Source organism: Podarcis tiliguerta, assembly GCF_965153285.1.
Source record: "Podarcis tiliguerta genome assembly, chromosome: 2".
NCBI classification, from domain to species: domain Eukaryota; kingdom Metazoa; phylum Chordata; class Lepidosauria; order Squamata; family Lacertidae; genus Podarcis; species Podarcis tiliguerta.
This window is the reverse complement of record NC_139535.1, coordinates 94,588,339-94,608,415: the sequence shown is the minus strand read 5'-3', so window position 1 is coordinate 94,608,415 and position 20,077 is coordinate 94,588,339. Positions and strand designations below refer to the sequence as shown.

Genomic DNA, 20,077 nt, shown 5'->3' with positions numbered 1-20,077 from the left:
GTTGGGCAAAAAGATTCCTGCATTGCAGGGGGTTGGACTAGATGACCCTTGTGGTCCCTTCCAGCTCTATGAGTTAGTGATTCTGTAATTTAAGGAACTCCTTCTTGAAAGAAGTTTGCCGGTCACCAATCTTCCTGATGCCCAAATGAAACCATTTTTTTTAAAAAAAACAACCCCCAGCTTTTAAACATGTTATTTTTAAAACACTCAGTGTTAAAACACTGATTAACCTGACTTAAGAATTTCATCTCATTTTTGTACACAAAGCTGATGGGCAGTATATAACGGATGTAAATAAGCAAACAAATAAGTCTGTCCACCGGTACCACTGAAGATCTGACTCAAGCTGTTTGGGCAGGAAATCTAAATCACACCCCTTCTCTGAGTGGCAATCACAACAGCAACTGACCTCTTGTTCTCATTGGTTCCATGCTGGCCTCTCACCTGTCCATATACCAAGAAAGGATAAATCTGGGACCAGAGCTGGATGTGCAGTCTGCATGTCCAACCTCCTGCTGTCATCCTGGGTTTGGTGAGAGAGGGGCTTTTCCAGGTAGATGTCCCACACCTGGTGTTACACTGCAGCACCTAGCTAGTGGCTATACAGGCAGCTGCTGGATAGACATGTTCTTAGAGACAACCAAACCCTTTTTAACTTCCCAAGGAAGGCTCACTACTAAAGCAAAGTTGAAATAATGCTGATCCAGTTCTTCCATTCCTCTTCCCCTGCTTATCTGTCCATCAGTTGTCTACATCCATCAGCTATTTTATGTAATATTTAGATGGAAAGCTTCTACGGTGTGAGTAATGTTAACCAACAGCGATGGCCTTCCATGTTGGACCATGTGTGTAGAAATCATACCCGCACTCTTGTGTTTCGGATTGTGTGTGATCAGACTTTGAGTGTGACCGTATTGCGTGCATTTCCACAAACCAGTGGCCCACCGCTGCTTCTGGAAAGGCTGCTCCTTCATAGGGCTCGGTTCACGGGTGAGTTTTTCTTGCTCAGGCTCCACAGAATGAACCAGAAAACTGTTAGAATTCCTGTGCTCCATGTCTGTTTATATGTAAATAAAGTAGATTAGCCAAAATGCTGAGTTGTTGAGGTCTGTTACACAAGCTGTGAAGACTCTGCGGATCCCCAAGTGTGCCGACGTCTGTTGGCATCGGTCGCTGTGATGTTCGGGCTGAAGAAAGCTTTTGAAGCTCCCGAACGAATGACCAGGAGGAAGAGAACATGCCAGTCGGGCATGTGTCTCTGCCAGGGTCCTACTTGAGTGTAGGACGGGTTCCTGACAAAAACATGCCAAGAATGATTGTGCCCCCAAAGCACTGAGTCCCATTTCCTTTACAGAAAGCTCATTCCCCATGAAGTCCCATTAAAGTCTGTGGGGATGAATCCCATGAGTAACTGTGGCTTCATACAAATGCAAGTAATGGTCAAGGAAACCCCCCACTCCAAAACCAGACGTAGGCTGGCCCGGCCCTACCATTAGGTAGAGTGAGAAAATGGCTTCAGACACCAGGGAGAGCAGTGGTATCTCCCTAGTTATTCCTCCTGAGCTCCTTGGAGGAGTAACAGTTCTGTTGGGAGGACAGAACTATGTGCACCACTTGAAGCCCCATAGCTTGTCTGCTCACGCATGGTAGAGGACACTATCCCGTTGCCAGGTTTGAAAGATTCAGCTACTAGTCCAGTTGGTTGTCCGTACTTGGGATGAGGTTGAGGACTGCATCTTGTCCCTTGCCTCAGACAACAAACTTTCTTGAGCCAGCCTTGCACATAAGGCCGGTCCTGCCATTGGGTCACATGAGGCAGAACACTTCAGCTAGCAGATCTTGAGATTTCATTAAGGTGTAGCAAACTGTTGATCATTTAGTTATGTTTTCACAACCACAGAAGTGACCAGCCAGCCATTGGGACTTTCTCTATTGAGGTTCTAAATTGTTTATGTATGGGAGAGGGCTATGGCTGGACAAAAATTATAACTTGTCAGTGGTGAGGGGAGTGAAGGGTGAATTCCCAACTATTCACAAACTTCTGTAGCATGAGGGGGTACCAAGGAACCCCTGCACTGTGTGGCCTGGCAATAATTCCTTTGCTGAAATGTCCAGAGGTTTTTCTAGCAGGGCAGTCCCATGTTCCGTATGGCCTTTCTCTCAAGGAATCTCCCCTGTTAGCACTGTGCCAGAAACATGTCATCCAATGGGTAAAGCAAAGGGCCCTGTGGCTTTAAGTTGTCCTCCCTCCCAAGTCATTTTGATTTAATTGTTTGCATTTGTCCGGTGATCTCATTTGTCCGGTAAACTCAATAAATTATTTGTGTAGGCTGGAAAGCTGCTGCTGTGTGTGAGCTGCGACAGTTCCTGAAGGCGTCCAAAAAAGCAAGGCTAGGGACAGGTGAGCGCTTCCAAGACTTTCCCCAACAAAGCAGAAAGAAGAAACGCAGGACAAATTAAATGCATCTTTGCCATTTGCAGGAGGCCACCTGGTTAGCAGAAAAACAGGCATGTGTTCTCAGAGAAGAGGGACCTACAAGTGTCTTCAGGTCCATTCACTTGCAGATGCTCATCTGCTGAAACAAGACCCCAAACCAGGCAGATGCTCCATTTCCACAGAGCATGGACCACGAAAACGGAGGCTGTTCAGCTTTGACGCTTATCAGCATCAGAAAAGGGTTCAGTACCCGAACCTTAAAATGAAAATGAGCCGGTAGGACCATCACACTTATTAAGAAGAGTGAGAGAGCCACCTTAGGCAGTGGAAACAGGTGGCGTTATATCAGGTGTGGACAACCTTTTCTGTACTCACGCCCTCCCCCCATGCAGCCACAAGGCGCATGAAACACCTGCAACAGTGCATGGATACCCGGAGGCTGCCTGCCAGTGGGTGCAACTCAAAGAGATGTGGCTGGAGCCAGTGATGTGCCAATGGTGGATGAGGCCATTCTCACACACTCTCTCTCTCTCTCTCACACACACACACACAGACTTATTGAGAAGAGACATCATCTATTTATTTATTTGCTTAATTTAGGTTCCACCCTTCCTCCAAAAGGAACCCACAGTGCCAAGGCTGTTAACTCTCCCCTCCCTGAGCGACGCTCCTCCCATCACAATTATGCAATTCTTGGCCTGCTCAAACTGCATGGGGGATGGCAGAATGCAGGAAGGTTGCTCCCCAGGCTGCATCCTGCCCATCAGAATGGTACCCCTCCGAGGTCACCAAACAGCTGTTTGGCAGCCTGGCAGGAGTCCAAGTGTCATAGGAAGGATGGCTTAGGTAAGCACAAACTCTGCAGGGAGGCAGCAGAAATGCGGTGGGCGGTGAACACTTCATGGACCTCGCTGAGGACCTCAGAGGGCTGCAAGTGCCTGGTGGTCACAGGTGCATAAATTTTCCAGCTCAGGAGTCAACATGGCTTAGGATCGGGCCTGGGAGCCATTTCCAACATTAACCACGTGAGAATACAATTCCCATGTTAAACTTGCAAAGGAAAGGGGACTTTTTTTGCATGAAAAACAAAAATGTAATTTCTGCCTTGCCCAGAGTTGTACATCTCGCTCCAGTTCAAATTCTTGCTAGTGTGTTTTGGATTACTTTTATTCCAGACGGCCGACCCGCCCAACAAAACAAAACAAAGAAATCAGTTATTGAGCTATTTATTTATTTACTTAATAAAATTTATATACTGCTTGCTTGATTACAGAAAAAAAACTGCAAAGCTGTTTACGAAAAGATAAAACAATAAGATTATCACTTTTTTAAAAAATGGCAACCATAATCTAAAACATACAAAAGTTGAAACAGCAACAGAATAGGCCAAAACAAATTAAAGCTCATACCAACTTTCTAAACATATGGGTAGGTCTGTCTAAATAATAATGTCTTCAGCAGGCACTGAAAAGAATACATGGAAGGTAGGTATCAATCTGCTGGAAGAAACCATCTAGATTCAAGGGTTGCCTTTTAGGCTTGTGCTATAAAGATGGAGCGGGGGGGGGGATGAGGAACATTCAGGATATGCTCACCGTTTTGCTCACTGGTTTCAGAGACTCAGAACAGAAGCCTAAAACTGCAGTCATTAAAAATACATCCTTTGGGGTAGTCCCATAGAAATCCATTGGGGGTATTTTTTTGCTAGTGCCAGCATATATCCGGTATATAAAGTCAAACTTCATAATGCACTACATACTAAGACTGGAGACAAGCATTTTCCAAAGTGTTGCAGGAGGGATCGTTGTTGCTTGCGAGGTGCGCAGCTATCCCACTTTTGCCTGTAAGGAAAAGGTTTGTCAGGTTTTTATCCTGGGCCAAAAACCTGCCAAACCTGCTTGACCAGAGGTGACTGCTTGGGTGGGGGTGGGGAGACAGTCTGTTCACACACACGTGTGGATGTACAGTATGGGAAATCCTTCCTCAAACCACTTTCAGCTCTCTCAAAAACAATTGTCTGCATCCTGCCAAAAAGCCTTTTGCTGTGAGGTTTATATTATAAACATATAAATGCTATTTAAGTGCAATGTGCTTAAGATTTAAAATTGCAGGGTAAGTGTATAATATTTGTCTGTTCCCCTTGTTTGCTGTGATCGCGCTGTGGCTTGCTGAGGGCATCATTTCCTTCCCACATTTCTTTCTTTCTTTCTTTCTTTTACAATTCTGCCCTCGACACAAATTTATTTAGAAGCCAGTCCCATTGACTTCACTAGCCTGTACTCAAGATCCAGTTCGATATGCATTTTTTTTCTGACTGTGGTGTAGATCCGCTCCTTAATGTGTCAAGGGCGTGTTCATCCTCACAATGACCCTGCAATGTGGGTCAGCACATTTATTGACTAAGCGAGTCAATAAATGAGCCAGGATTTGAACCCAATGCACCTCTCAATATGCTATGAAGCCGGTCTTGCATAGCTGCCATGCTTAAAATGCTTTCTCCAGAGCTTCCCTGTAGAAGCATCGTGGGGCTGCATTCAGAAGTGTTGCTCAGTGTGACAGTAAAGCTCCCACCTGCAGCACAGGGAGGGAAGAAAATGTTGGCAGTTATTGCCTCTCCCCCTTGCAGATTAGTAAAGGTAAAGGTAAAGGGACCCCTGACCATTAGGTCCAGTCTCGGATAACTCTGGGGTTGCAGTGCTCATCTAGCTCTATAGGCCGAGGGAGCCGGCGTTTGTCTGCAGACAGCTTCCAGGTCATATGGCCAGCATGACTAAGCCGTTTCTGGCGAACCAGAGCAGCACACAGAAACGCCCTTTATCTTCCCGCCAGAGCAGTACCTATTTATCTACTTGCACTTCGTGCTTTCGAACTGCTAGGTTGGCAGGAGCAGGGACGGAGCAAAGGGAATTCACCCCGTTGCAGGGATTCGAACCGCCGACCTTCTGATCGGCAAGCCCTAGGCCACAGCGCCACCCTTGCGGATTACATAACCCTATATCTACTCCAGAGGGTGGGGCCCCTCTTGAGCAAATTTAGAGGGTCATGGGGGCTGCCATGGCAAAAAAGCAAACAAACCATGCTTCTGACATGGGCACAGCCAGGATTTATGCCAGGGGTGCAGGCTTTATGTTAGGTGGTGCAGAACCTCAGTTAGTTAAGTATTTTTATTGATTTACTTGATTTGTGGGGCTATGCCCATGGCTTCTGTCCCTGTTCTGCTACCAGAAGCCTTACCACCAATGAGCAATACCACTACATACATCCCACTGTTTCCACGGGTTTTGGCTTTGAATTCTGCTCCTATATGGATGCCCACAAATGATTCAATTAAATAGGAGGCAATTAGGCAAGCACCCCCATGCATAACTTCGTCTATCATCATGTGCTATCTGTTCCATAAGGCAATCTGGTACACATATTCAGGTCACAGTTCTGCGTTTCATGTTCAAACATCAGCAATACACAACCCAATAGACTATCACCATTTAGTTGGGAGGAATAGAAGAGGCTAGAAAAGAGACAGAGCACAATGGAGATCCAGTGCAACGTGGGGTGGGTGGGTGTGTTTGTGTACTTACACGGATGATCCAATTCCCTCTTTGAAGTTGGAACACCTGGTCACCCCCACACCCATTTTCAAAGGAGAAATGCAAACGACATTGTAATGTAATATATGCCTGGGAGATTGAGATATCAAGATGAGAATCCTTGTGCTCATTCAGGGTCCATTTGTAAATTGCATCTTCAAAGATTACCGAACAAGGCTCTCCCCAAAGCCGGTGGAACCTCTTAAACATTGTGCATTATTAGTTTATGTATATCTATCCTGTAGACTAGGCATATCATCTTGGCTTCCTGAATTTGGGGGAGGGAGAGGAGGTAAAGGCAACGGAGGCTTTCCTATGGAAAGAATGGACAGCTCTGATTTTACTGAGACAAGAGATTGTTTTTCCCTTGCATCTTTCCCTCAACAAAGCAAGGAAGGAGAGACAAGGAGCAAGGTTTCAGAGACTTGGGCACAAGGCAGCCTGACGCTGTCAAGAACAATTTTTTTAAACTCACACTTCCGTAGTAGAGCTATCACGAGGGCCATGCAGGAGTGGGGGGGGGGGCTTAAGGGGACTCCTGCAGGAGGAGAATGAGGGTGGTTCTCCCCCTTTCCTTTGTGTGTTTGGAGTGGGCCTTCTCAGCTCAGGATCTGGCCCCTCCAGCCGGCTTTTGTGGGGTCGGGGGCGAAGCCAAAGCCAAAGATGCTGAAGATCGAGAACTGAGGTTGGCCCCGTCCGCTGCTCCTGCCTTTTCGTGCTCGGGCGCACCAGAATGGACACGTCCTGGCCGAGCTCTCAGGCCTTCGTGCCGCGCCCCCAAGTCGCCCCAGGAAGCCAAATCTGCACTGAGGCAAAGGATGAGGGAGACACAGCAGCGACCAGCCATCGCTGCGGGGGGGGGAGGTTGAGATGCTGAGGCCCGGGAGAAAAGGGGAACTTTGTAGAGGTGGAGATGCGCGCTGGAGTAGGAGACGCAGAGCCTGGTGGAAGGAGCTGACGCCAGAAGGTAGATGGGCGCAGAATCCATTAGACGGGAGTTTGGGAGCATGGCAAAGGAGGGAGAAGGGTCTGCGTGGATGCAGCTCCCCTGTCTAGGGTGCCTTGGCTCACGTTCAGGTCTCCCGCAGAACAGGGAGCCCACCCAGCAGATTGGAACAAGGGAAAGGTGCGCTCCTCCTGCCTTTGGGCCTCATCGCAGCTACAAAGGGAGGCAAAATCCAGAGATCCAGGAGTCCGGAGAGAGACGGGACCCACGCAGCACCTTCGGGCTCAGCACAAAAGGCACTAGGAAACACCGCCCCCGCGGAAATCCAGGCGTCCCCGCCCTCCTCTCTCCCTGCGCGCTCCCACAGATCCCACCGAATCTGTGCGTCACATATTTTGATTTAAAGCAACTATAAATTCAAACTGGAAAAAAAAAATCCAAACCTTCCACCTATGCGCACATGCCAGGCTCTCTACAGATCCTTAGCGAGGGAATTATTAAAAGGTGGGATGAGATAGGGAGAGATTCAGGCGCTTTTTTGGGTGTTCAAAAAATATTTTGAAAGGTAGTGTGTAATCCACGAGTCTGTGATGCGTTAGGAAGGGTGCATTGGGGGGGGTGTCTCTCCCCCTCCCCTTGCTCTACAGAGAAGAGATTTCTTTGAACAGAAGAAACTCGCCGTGCAAGCTCCTGGAAGCTCCGAAGGAGCTGGCGTTAAAATATTAGCCTTCTAGGCAGGTAGCACCGCCTTTATGTAAGCAATGCGACTTAGCTGTTGCCCAGTAGGTATCAATATATGCTTGAGATATGGGGGTGGGGGGAGGAGAGAGACAAGGCCCCGGCGCTGTTTCCCTAGATCCATTGTAAAATACCTGATTAGGTAAGATTGCATCAAGTTGCCTCTGATCTCCGTCGGCGTCATTCTTTGCCAGATGCTGAATTCGCTCTCGTCGTGGGCATCTAAGAAAGAACAGGGGGTGCGTCCACACAGCCCGCTTGGGGCAAACCGATAAACACACGAGGCAGCGCCCGGTGGCGACCCCAGCCCTCAATGCAATACAATGCGGAGTTGGTTGGTTCGGTCTGCAGTTTGCAAACTGTGGGATCTCACTCCCCTAACAGCCAGGATCGCAGCTTCGGCGCAGAGCGCTCTCCTGCTCCCAAACTTCACTCTCCCACTGAAATTAAGGGGACTTGGAAACACCGGGGGGGGGGGAAATCCCACCCTGCCTGTAGGGAAAGGGTGCATAATGCGCGGCGCAAATGCACCGACACGTATCGTGGAAGCCGCGCGGATTCAGCGTGGAGCCCGCTCCGCCTGCGCGCTTTTAAAGTGTGTGTTTTAAAGGAGACTTCGACTCCTCATCGTTGGCTAAATTTGGGGTCTCTTCTCCCCAGCACTTCTTTAATCGTGGGGGCGCGATCCTGGATCCTGCTGGCAGCCAAGAACGGGGTCCTGGCTCCGCTTTGCGCGGGTTTGTTGCCCGCGGGGACGCGCTAACCAGGCCCAGGCCTTCGAGATGCAGAGGCAGGTCGAAGAGCCGGCGCGCCCTCGCCCATTCCGGCGGCGGCGCTCGGCTCTCGGCCGCTTTCTGGCAGCGCAAGAAGCCGGAGATCCTTAGCGCTCCGAAGAAGGAACCGAGAGAGAAACCCGCGTTCTCCCGACGGCACCGGGGAGAGGCAGGCAGGCAGGCAAGCAGCGCGGAGCCGACGGCGCAAGGTGGCCTGCGCAACCCGCGCGCTCTGCCCGGCTCGCCGGAAGCTTCTGGCAGCCCACCGAAGCTGGAAATGTGCCGGATCCAGAAAACGCCGGCCAAGCTCTCTCTCCCCGCCTCGCCGGCTCCCAACAGGACGCCCTGCTTCCTCTCTCCTCGCTGCCGCAAGGTCTCTGCGTTGCGGGTCGGCTCCTCCGCCTACACCAAAGCCGCCGCCGCCGCCACCACCACATCGGTCCTTGGATCTGCTGCGAACTGGTTCAACCGAGAGCCGGAGAGGCGACTCCATCGTATCTACCTCCTCCGAGTCCAGCCCTTTGTTTACAAAGGAAGCTCTGGAAAAAAGAACCGTTAAGGGGGGGAAACTGCCCCCCCACCCGGGTTCTTTGTGTGCATAGGGACGAGGACAGGTCTGTGATAACACAAATTGTGCAACTCGCATTTATAGACGTGCATTTATATAGACGCACAATTACTGTCAATATTAAAGAATCGGTTCGGAGGCGGATGGCGAATTGAACGGTTTTACAAGAGAGTCCGTGGAGCGTAAAAAGTGCGTGTGTATGCATATAAAATTGGACACCCAATTCTGTATTAGGCTTCTTAAAATGTGCGATTTGGGGCTTGCGTTGCAAGAGGAAAGGGTCCTTAAATTAAGATTAGAATCTTTAAACAACTCCCTCTCCCGTCCGCCCTTTTTTTTTTTTTTTAAGGTTCCCTCTGCTTTTGTCTTCCTCCCCAAGGGCTCGAATAGAAGATCCACCGAGAAAAATCCCACCCACCCCCGCGCCTTCCTTGCCCCATCATAAATTTGCGCCCTAGTTCTGTCTTTCCAAATTTCTCCGCCGTGGAAGTTTCCCCTACCACCCCTGGCCCGATGCTCAGCTTCCGATGGAAGGCAACGAAAGGAGAGCTCCGTCTGTTGCTTTTACCAAACGCAAATGCGGTCGCGGAAGCAACGCTTATTATCTCTTATTAATCTCTCCAGTTACAAGTCACCGGTAAACAAGGAATGAAAGTGGCGGTTTCCTTAAAATTTAAATAAAGCAACTACCCCCTCATGTACGTCCCCAAACTGTTTTTATTTTATTTTAAATAGACAACACAAGGCTTCTCAAGTGTGATCAAATCCTCAAGAAGCAGAGGCTGCTGGAGCCGAAGCGACGAAATGACCCTATAGATCTGGTCGGTTTCACGCCTGCCTCAGAAGGAGCCTCGTCCCTTTCATTTCACTTGCTGGGTTTTTTTGTTGTTGTTGCAGATCGCCTCTCTCTTTCCAACTCTTGGCCTCCAGAAACTACATTTGAATCGTTTGTGTCCTTCCTGGCTTTCCCAGGCCCCTAGATAATTTTGTTCCCCTGCCCCCACCATCGTATATTTTTTTTCTTACTTTAAAAATTATATATCTTCATGTCACAACCGTTTCCCTTTTAAAAGCACAAACATCCAATTTGGCTCAGTGTAATAAAATCAGTCGGAGATCCTTAAACGCGACCATTCCGCTGAATTAAGTTGTGAAATCTAATCTATTATATCCATAAAGGAGAATGCTTTCATTGTAAATTCAGGTTATAAAGAAAACTCTACCTGGAGCAGTCAAGTCGTCCCCCCCCCCCCAATTTCTCCCCCACCTCCTCTCCCTCCTCCCCATTCGGATTTGCTACTTGATGGCTTATCAAATTACTTCAAAACGCCGGGCTCCCCTTTTTCCATATCTCATTGGAACCAAAATTAAATGTGGCAAGACGCCCCTTTTAACAGCATGAAAAGGTCATAAACCGGCAACAACAACACAGGAAAGAATAAAGACACACAAAATTATTCCAGCCCTTTGCAACTAGGGTTCTGTGATTAATTTGGACCTTTAAAAATATCTCATATATATCTTAAACAAAGGCAGCAAGAACCCAGGCAACTCTGCAGAGTCGGGGTTCGACAGACACGCACGCGGTTAGAAATCTATAACGATCCGATCGTGGAAGGAAATTCAATAGACAAGAAAGGGGACCCTTTGAAAATGGATCGAGAGGTGACAGTCACGATATGTTAAAAACCCCGAACGAAAATGCCCCATATTCCTTAAAACGCAGAGAGGTCTTATGAGTATATCAGAGCAACTGGGGAGGGAAAGGGGGGGAGCGAAAGAGAATGAACCCATCAAAATTAAAATTTTGGAATTGTGGGGAGGGGAGGAGAATACGATCTGGCGCCTGGGCTTTCTCCTGGTTCAAAGAAATCTCTTTCCCGGAAGAAAGAAAAGAAATCCCATCCCCACCCCCCCAAAAAACCCCACCATCCACTGATTACACTTTATCTTTCCAAATAAATTTACAAACGCACACAGTGAACTTAACCTCCGAGTACCTGGCAGCTTCGAGGCACTGGGGCAAAAATAACTCTAAAGCAGATGCAAAGTTTTAGTTATTAAAGGGAGAAGTGGGTGGAAAGGGGGGGGGGAGAGGAGGAGAGGGAGAGAAATCTGTAGGATGCAGCTTTTGTCAGATCTTGGGAGAAAGATTTATTAATGTGTGGCTTATGTCCCTAGTGTTATATCCTCCTAAAGCCCTGCCCGATTTCCTAGTCTAATCTTTTATTTCCATCTAATTATTTTTTTTCCCTGCCACTTTCAACTCAAGTCTTAAAAGAGGGGGAAAAGGGGTGGGGGATAAGCAGGGAGGGAGGAAGAGGCAATATGAACTCCGCAAAATCTCCGGAGGGTTTCCCCCCCCCCTTCCCAGCGCTGAAAACCTGAACGCCCCAATCCCAGCTAAAGAATATTAACAAGGGCTTCTCGACACAAGCCCTGTACAATATATAAATCGCGGGAGGGGAAAATCAATTTATAAAAAAATATATATATCTTAACTCGAGAGGGGAAGGATTGGGCGCGGAGGGGGCGACGAAAGATAGAGCCGAGGACCCGCGAGTTTAAGATGTTAAGCTCAGTATAATAAATATGCGTAAAGGGGGAGAAACCACACTAGCCAGGGCGAGGGTGCAAAGATTTGGTATAGTACTAAAGGATATTCCAAATGGAAACATTTTGCAAAACAAGTACCTATAAATAAAGGAATGGAAGCAAAGAGTCTAGCTCCGAAACCCCCTTTTCTAATTAAAAAAAAACATTTGCACGGCAAGTTTTAATTCCAGTGTAAATCTCCAGAATAGTGGCGATTTCGATGCACCAATACGGGGGCAAAAGCTAGATGTTCAATATTAGCACCACTTAATCTTTTGAGGTGGGGAAAGACTCAAATGGTGGGTTATTTGAACAAAACGAAGAGAACGTTCAGCTCCTATTTTCATTCTGGCTCAGTACATTTTATCAAAGAGAAAAACTGATTTTTTTCCTTTTAAATAGGATTTACAGTTCGAGACTACCTACGTTTACTCGGAAGCAAGGATTTCCACAGCATCTACTAAAAATTAAATAGGACTAAGTATTCCAAACTTAAATAACCCCCCTCAAAAAAAAAGCCATGTGGCAGATAAGATTGGATCTAAATTATATTCTTTAAATATATGTATACTTTTAAACGCTAGAGAAAGGGGGGAAATGAAGCTTAAGGCACCCATAAAATAGAAAGAATTGCATAGGTGGGAAATCTTGCAAAGAAATCTACTACAAAAATAGTGTTGTGTTTTTCCTGGCTTCCCCTCTCGCCAGTTAAATCGAGATTGTTTTTAAGAGGGTGTTTTAATTAATAAAGGGGAAAAAATGTTTTAGGTATTCAGAGTTGGGCTCTTCGAAACTCCCGATGCACAATATATTTAATGCGTGTCTCGCTAAAATCTTGTATAGAAATATCTTTTAATTTTTAATTTATTTTAAAGTTCTAGTGAATTCAGCTTTTATATTACCAAAAACGACCACCCCCCACCCCCAACGCACCAGCGCTCTAGTTAATTTAGAATATTTGTTCATTGCAAACTGGAATATACTAGAGCAAAATTTCCCACGCCTTTGGGAAGGAAAGCCCTTTAAAAACGCCTGGGAAATACAATGCTAAGACTGGCTGTGGTATTTGTGTATTATAGAGCCATTGTTCCACAAACCATTAACGTTTTTATTCATGAAAACTTGGAAACAAATAATAACGTCATGGGCAGTTTTCAAAGGGAACGGGCGAGTCTATTTTCTGCAACTGAAATTCTGAATCCTTAAAAAGGGGGTGATCGTTCATAAAAATCCCCACTTGCTTGTTCGTATTTGTTATTACCAACAAAAATTAAATTTTCTTCATTTTATCCATCCATTTTGTTTTCGGCCTTAGATCTATTTCCTTTAAATTTAGAAAATTTAGGGTGTTTAGAATCTGCCGGGCCTCTTGCATGTAAATAGGGTTGTTTTTTTGTTCAATTTAAGGGGACAGATTTTCCATCTTTTCCTGCAATTTCGTATTTAATACAATTATTTTCCTTTTACGTTAACAACCGCCAAACCCCGACAAAAATGGTTCCACCTGCCCGAAGCCTAGATTTAAATTAAAATGCCAACCGAAATATTTGAACATTTACTAGTTTCTGACCTAATCACCTTTAACTGTTTCTGACGGGACTGACGGGACTGACGGGACTTTGAGTAAAGGAAAAAAGAAAAAGTTCAAATGAAGGTGTCCACAATGGTCCAAATATTACCGTTTATTTATAAGTTATTAATACAGTATTATTGGAAATAATGTTACTGGTATTACTGTGGGAAATTATGTCACGTGCCAGTTAGCATTAGGAAATCCCCCCACCCCTTTATCATCAGTGTTTCTAACGTTCAGAAATCAAACGCCTAGTTTTCCCCAAGACCCACTGTTTTAAAAATAAATTTACAATACCGTATATGTAAAACCACCCTAATTTTAATACACTAAGAATTTCTAATTACATTTTAGGCGATATGTGACTGTTATAATCCTGCATTTCCATTTTGGGCCCGTTTTGCATTTGAATACAATCCTAACATGGATTTAATTAATTAATTGCTTTTTTAAAAAAAATGTTTTATTTTCGCTCCAGTACGATATTTTGCGCGTTCCATTTCCCAAGTATTCGAAACAATCAGATCGAGCATATTTTTTTTGTCTCTTTATTGGATGTTATTCTGTTTTAAATAAGATATTGGGGTGAAGGGAATGGGGCGAATTGTTCACAAGGTGGGGAAATAATATGGGAGGCGGGAAATAAATAAAACCACATACCTGCAAATCCAGAGAGCCAGTCCCTTTTCCCCCAATGAGTTATTAACACAGAGAGATAGAGATTGGGGGTAGGGAGCAACCCCCCCACAGTGTTTTCTTTCCCCCTCCCTGCCCTTTTCTCTACACACATGCACCCCTTCCCCCAATAAAACATTAAAATTCAACGCGGATTTTCTCTGCAACCCTGAAGCGGGGGAGACTTGCTTCCTCGTTGGGATCTCGCCTCCGGCCAAAATATTTTACAAGCTCAGCTGGGAGGCGGGGAGGAGGAAGCAGCATCTCATTACAGGCGATCCCTCTCCAGTTTCCCAGTCACCACGTGTCTTCGCAGTCCCTGGGCTTTCGCACGTACATCCGGGTCTCCGGCTCGCCATGGCTCTGCATGCAGTTCGTCGCTGGAGACCGGAGCGCCGCAGAGATCAGCCACTTCTTCGCCTGCCTGCTGTCTTGATTCATCCACTCGGCTCCTTTCCCCCCCCCAAGCTTTGCAAAGCACAACTCGCGCACCCCCCCCCCCACGACTGCAGACCAGACGCATTTGTTTCGCCCCCAGGCCAGCGGATTGGCATCTTCCGAGCTGGAGAGGACACGATCCTGGTGCATCCGGGAGAGAGCAGTCCCCTCCGGGATCGAAGGCGATCGCCCCCGCTTCTTGCTCGACCGGCGATCTGCTGCTGCTTCCAGCAAAAAATAAAAAGTTATTGCAAGCGGCGCCTTCCTGCAAGAGCTGCCTGCTCCGTCGCCGGGCTGTGCCTTGCAGCAGCCGCTTCTTTCTTCTTTGCAGAATCCGATCCTGCCCCCATCTCTCCTTTCCCTCCCCTCCGGCTCTCCTCCTGCTGCTGCAGCCACCCCTCCTCGCGTTTGCACACACACACACAGCTCCGGCTGTGCATGCCTGCTTTTGCAGAGAAGGCTTTGCATGGAGACGGCAGCGGTGCATGCAAGCCGGCCGCGATAAATAACGCTCTGCTGCAGCCGAGGCTGCCCGAGAGGCTTCGCTGCCCGGCTCTGCTTCAGGTCTCACCCCCAGGGAGAACGAAAGGAGAGAAGCAGCGGCGGCGGAGCTGGGGAGAGAGGAGCGCCCGGGGCGGAAGAAAGGAGGGAGGGAGGGAGAGGAAGAGGGGGGGAGGGGAAGAAAGGCAGCTTTGCTGGGAAGAGCCGCTCCAGCCTGCCCTTCCCCCCACCCCTCGCAGCTTTAATCAATGGGAACTTCTCCGCCGTGCCTCTCTTAAGGAGGGGCGGGCTTGTTTCCCCCCACCCACCCCCAGTAACACACTTTTCCCCCACCCCACCGTAGTCAAAGCCAGACTGGCTAGCAACTGGGATAAGCTCTTGCAGCTCCTCTTTCCCGGCTCAGTTTCCTTTCGCTGCAAAACAAGCCAGCCTCCCCCCCTCCGCGATTTTCCATGGGGGGGGGTCCCCAAAGGCGCTCGTCCACCTTAAATCCCCGCAGTCGCGCCTAGCAGCTCTCGGCCAATCAGCGGGACGCCTCGTCTCGCTTGAATGACTCTCGTTCTTTGTTTGCGGAGAGGGAGGATCTCTCCAATCTGATAAAGGAGAGGGGGGTGCGGGGGAGGGGTGGGGAAGGAGGCCCAGCTGTTGGAGGCTCCTGAGCCAATCGGAGGCCAGAACTCTTGCCTTTGGGTGTGCATTTATTTTTTTTGCTCCAGAAATTCCGGCTTGCGCTGGGGGATGCCCTTGCTGCGAGCGGGGGCCTGAAAAAAAAATCTCTCTCTCCCCTCTCGCTATATTTATACTGGCCTTTCAAACTCAACTCATCCAAGGAGCTATTAGGCTGTCTGTCTGTCTAGGGCAATAATGTTTGAACAGGCCTTCCAATCTGTGACCGTTTAAACAAGGGCCATTTCAAGGAAAGGCATATGATTGATATTTCAAATATGTCTCTTAAAAGAAAAAAAAAAGGGGGGGGAGAGGCCACACCGCCAGGTTGTGCAGAACGTAATAGGCGCTGAACTCGGCGCTCCTTTGTAGCGGCGCTCCCCACGGTGACCTTCCGGCCCTCGACTGAACATGAACTCCCCACCCTCCCCACCCCACGCCACCCCCGGTTAGGAACCGAAAGCAGGAAAGCACACGCGCTGCCTCTTTCTCTTGTGTTTTGAAAGGTGATGTCAGCTCAAAATCAATCCCATTCGGGAAAATAACAACTTAAGAGAGTTGTTAACATTTCTAATTTAATCTATCCGTCCGTTCTGGGAGGGGTGTGTGTGTGTGTGTGTAACTAGGACAGTGAAATCTGTTAATGGTTTTAAGGCTGCAAGTCCTAAGAGTAAGTTCCCCTGAAGTCAATGGGGCCTCCTTCTTCTTAGACGCCTCTAGGATTGTGCTGCAACGTCTATTTGTTGTTTTGCTTTTAGGCAAGGAATAATTATTGGAAACAAATGGATAATGCCTGAACCCAGGTGTCATCTGGAAAATACGGCATTCGGTGAAGTTTTTTTCTTTCTTTTACAGAACAGCGAAAACTTTAAAAGGGGAGGTTTCGTGGGAATTCATCTTTAGTACAGTGATGTACTCCGAAATCCTTTTCAAGAAAGAGCAGCATTGATTTAATGTAGTGTTTTCTTTGACTACTGAATGAAAGCCTGCAATTTGCATGTCCGCAGGAGACAGAATTCTAGAATACATAGGACTCGCTCTTGGGGTGAGTGTCGAGGTAATTTTGCTGTTTTGAATTAAAATTTTAGGAAGCTTCCTTATAACGAGCCAGACTATTAATTCATCTGTCTCAATATCTTCTACACAGCAGCTCTCCAGGATGTCTGACAGTGGTCTCCTAGTTTTACCTGGAGTGAACATGTGGCATATTCTGCATGCAAGCTCTACCACTGAGCTATTGCCATTCCACTTTAATTTAGCAACATGAACCTCAGCATATTTAATCAGGAGTATGTGCCACTGAATTCTTGGGAACTTGCTCTATAGTAAGTGAGCTTAGGACATGCCCCAACCACCCTCACCCCAGTCCCAATGTATTTGAAGCCGTCCTGCTTTTATGACAAGCAGGTTGCCTTTTCACAGCCATGTAAACCCATTAATTGCCACTATGGTAATTTATAAAGGATCATCTGGCCTTTAGATATTACATAATCAATAACCGTCCATTATTTTTTTTTGAAATGTAGGATTTAAACATCTCATTAGAAAAAATAGCAACTTTCAAATTCACCATTTAATTTTGTGGTGATATTTCGGAATTCAGGCAAAATAAGATCATATCATGAAAAAAACACCCTACAATTAAATGTGTCAGTGTTGGGTTTTTTTTATCCTTAATTCACTTAAAGTTCAAGTGCTGATTTTTTTTTTGTACCAAACACACACACACACAGAGAGAGAGAGTTATTAAAACTGGTAGGGAAATAAGATATTCGTATCTTCTGTTTTGAACATCTAACCAGATTAGATTTTGAGGTGTATGCGGATACAGAATTATTTTTTGTGTGCAATCAAAAAACCCTTCTCAAAGAAGGGACTGCTACTAGAATATATAGAAACATTCCAAGCAATCCACAGTTAATCAGCCTTGGTTTTGCTCTTTAATTACCCCCAGAAGGCCTGAAGCCATTCTCCCAGCCATGCAAAGACCTACTTCCGGTATACAACTCTTCTGTATGGCAGAGAGAACAAAATCTGAAGTCGATGACAGGGTGAAATTGACTCAATATTGCCGTCCCCCAAGTAAGCAAATGTGGGGCCACAAGTGCCTTAAATCCTCTCATGTAAATGTTATCATAGCCTTTACATAAATTCTCTTGGGGTAATAGTTCCTTGGGAGTTCAGATTTTCTCCTGGGTAAAGCCAGTTCTGATTCCACCCTGGCAGCAAATCCGGGCCACATGTGAGGAAATCAACCATAAACTTCAGAAAGCAGTTATTTTACAGCGCAAGGAAACTGGGTCATGGCACTGTTTAGCTAGTCGTCTTACTTCAGAGTAGTATTCATCAGTACGAGACATTCACACTCAATGTTCATTCACACAGTCTAGGGAGGGTGACTGTACCTAGTCACACTATTAGGCAGGGTACATTGGCTTGCCTCTGAGAGCAGAGTTTTGGGTATCATTAAAGGGCAGCAAACTGTCAATGGCTATGTTTGTTTTATTTTATCTTTCACCAGTGGGGGTGGCAGTTTAGATTTTCTGCCTCAGGCACCACAATGTCTTGGGCTGTGTCTCTGGCTGTACTTGCTTAACATCTGCTACAGGGTGTATCGCCGTTGCCTATATGTGTGAGATGCACATGCTACATATAATTGACTGTGCATTCTAAAATCCACACAGCAGCTGTCTCTCATTTTAGAAATTAAGCACTGGAAGCGTCAGGACTGGGGAAACCATTCCAGACACTTTGTCACTCAAGGGCTTAACTGTTGGCTGACGGTGCCTAAGTATTTAAATATTTCCTCGGTTCTGTACAGGGCTGGACCCTAAATATTTGATGCTCGCTCTTCAGAATTTGAAATATTTCCCCAGAAAGTTCTTGTGTGTCGCTACATTGTGTGTCACTGAAAATGTACACGTGGCCCAAGTAGAAGATTGCCAATGCTACCAAGTGAAGCACATTGTGGTATAGGGATACAGAGTGCATCACTGTATGCCTCCTGGCTGTCAATATCATGGCATACAGCTTGCTATGGATGATGGGAGCATCAGAGCCCTTGACACAAGGCACTTTAACTTCAACAGAATCTTCTAGTGAGTCTGTATTTCAGGATCGTATTCATGGTTGACCCTTAAGGGGGGAAACATATAGCAAAGTCAACCAACTGAAGTAGTAACAGGAAGATATAAATGTACTCAGATGCTTGCAATTTTGCAAGTAAGATAAGAACCCTTTTGAGTTAGCTGCTTATTCAAAATAAAGAAAACTTGAGTTGGGTTATTGAAAAGGAACGCGTTTTAAAAACTTGATAATTTGCTCCTCTGTCTTTATGCTGTTTATCCATGCCAAGAGACCTTTGGAGGGGGAGTAGTTCCAACTGGGTAACCAGTTTTGTCTCATTTTATTTGCTCTGTTTTGTCATTCTCGATTTCCATCCACGGCTATGATAATGTTGCAATCCTTGGGTTGGGCAAATGTTCTTTAGGTCTGGCCCTGCCCAAATTATTTGCATTGAAATGAATCTTAAAAGCAATTAAATAGATCCTGTTTGGCAAACCCCACCCTCACCTTTCTTTATTGTTTCTATTGGGGTGGGGGGCTGTTGCCGGTAAGAGTAAAGGAGCAGCTGCACTGAGTCAAGTCCACTAAGCCCTGTATTGTATCTCCCAACAGTGGCAGGATCCAGATGCCTGAGGAAATGTACATCTACCGAGTGTATTAGCCAAGTAATCTTTTTATTGTTCCCTCTCAGGGCTGAACGGGGCCTATCATTGCTTTTGCAAAGGGTGACTCTGCTTATCTTGCATACATTCCAGCTCTAATTGAGTCGCTCAGTATCTGTACTCTGTGCATTTAATTTCCCTGGGACCACAATTCCACACCCCTTACAACAATTTTTTTTGCAATTTTATTTTATTTACTTACTTTTATATTTGCCTTATCTTCTATCAGGGAGCCAAAGGTGGCCACCCATACATGCACTGACAAGACCCAGACCTGCTTAGTTTCGGCAGGGTGGTGGTGATTTCATGTGCTTTCCTTCCATACCATGGAAACCATGTGCATATACAGTACATACCTGAGACTGAGGATTACATCGATGCTGTAGTTTGCAAAAGGGTGTGCCATAATAAAATGGGTTGTCTTCATGCTAATTCAGGCGCTATTCCCTCCTGCTACTTGTGCAAGTTCTCCCAGCCATCCTTGAAGAAGAAGTTGCACAAGGACGGTGCCGCTTGGGAACTCAAGGTTGCTAATTAAAGTACGGTAACTTCCCTCAAGGGATGCAGGTGGCGCTGTGAATTAAACCACAGAGCCTAGGACTTGCCGATCAGAAGATCGGTGGTTCGAATCCCTACGATGGGGTGAGCTCCCGTTGCTTGGTCCCAGCTCTTGCTAACCTAGCAGCTCGAAAGCACGTCAAAGTGCAAGTAGATAAATAGGTACCACTCCGGCAGGAAGGTAAACAGCGTTTCCGTGTGCTGCTCTGGTTCGCCAGAAGCTGCTTAGTCATGCTGGCCAAATGACCCGGAAGCTGTATGCCGGCTCCTCGGCCAACAAAGCGAGATGAGCGC

At 46.7% G+C, this 20,077-nt stretch overlaps 3 long non-coding RNA genes across 3 annotated transcripts in view; 2 read left to right on the top strand and 1 right to left on the bottom strand.

The window, feature by feature from the left end:
• The window catches only part of LOC310671736, a 112,767-nt gene extending 103,021 nt beyond the window's left edge, over positions 1 to 9,746 (top strand). Inside the window, exon 2 of the long non-coding RNA XR_014508129.1 lies at positions 5,392 to 9,746. This is a non-coding gene — a long non-coding RNA (uncharacterized lncRNA). The remainder of the gene's footprint in view (positions 1 to 5,391) is intronic.
• On the bottom strand, positions 3,651 to 7,981 carry LOC310671735. Its single transcript, XR_014508128.1, has 2 exons — positions 7,843 to 7,981; positions 3,651 to 5,008 (listed from the first exon to the last, which is right to left on the bottom strand). It is a non-coding gene; the product is annotated as an uncharacterized lncRNA (long non-coding RNA).
• Positions 9,747 to 15,164: 5,418 nt separating the features above from the next.
• LOC310671789 lies at positions 15,165 to 19,058 on the top strand. Its single transcript, XR_014508195.1, has 3 exons — positions 15,165 to 16,003; positions 16,353 to 16,542; positions 17,452 to 19,058. It is a non-coding gene; the product is annotated as an uncharacterized lncRNA (long non-coding RNA).
• The last annotated feature ends 1,019 nt before the right edge of the window (positions 19,059 to 20,077 follow it).